The sequence below is a fragment of the Frankliniella occidentalis genome, unplaced genomic scaffold (assembly GCF_000697945.3).
Source record: "Frankliniella occidentalis isolate FOCC.00 unplaced genomic scaffold, Focc_3.1 Scaffold785, whole genome shotgun sequence".
NCBI lineage: Eukaryota > Metazoa > Arthropoda > Insecta > Thysanoptera > Thripidae > Frankliniella > Frankliniella occidentalis.
Window position 1 is genome coordinate 13,514 of NW_026267894.1, and position 373 is coordinate 13,886.

The window sequence follows — 373 nt, forward strand, 5'->3', positions numbered from 1 at the left end:
TCCTGCCGGCTCACGCCAGTTGAGGTTAGGAGTCCTTGTCTCCCCGCCGGCGTCGTGATCGCCGCCGCCAGCCGGCGTCAGTGTTTCGTCACGGCGTGTCCTGCCAGCGTCACGTAGCTGTAAATTCAGTGTTCAATCGAGTGTCTTGCCTGACGAGCTCAGCTCGGTGCGCTCGCTGTTGCCGCCTCGCGCCCCGGCCGAGTCCTACCCCGGCAGCAGCGGGCACTAGCTCCTGGTCGCGTCTAGAAGGTTCGCGTTCAATGTTCACCCGTTTTTGTGCCGGCGTCAGTGTTTCGTCACGGCGTGTCCTGCCAGCGTCACGTAGCTGTAAATTCAGTGTTCAGTCGAGTCTCTTGCCTGACGAGCTCAGCTC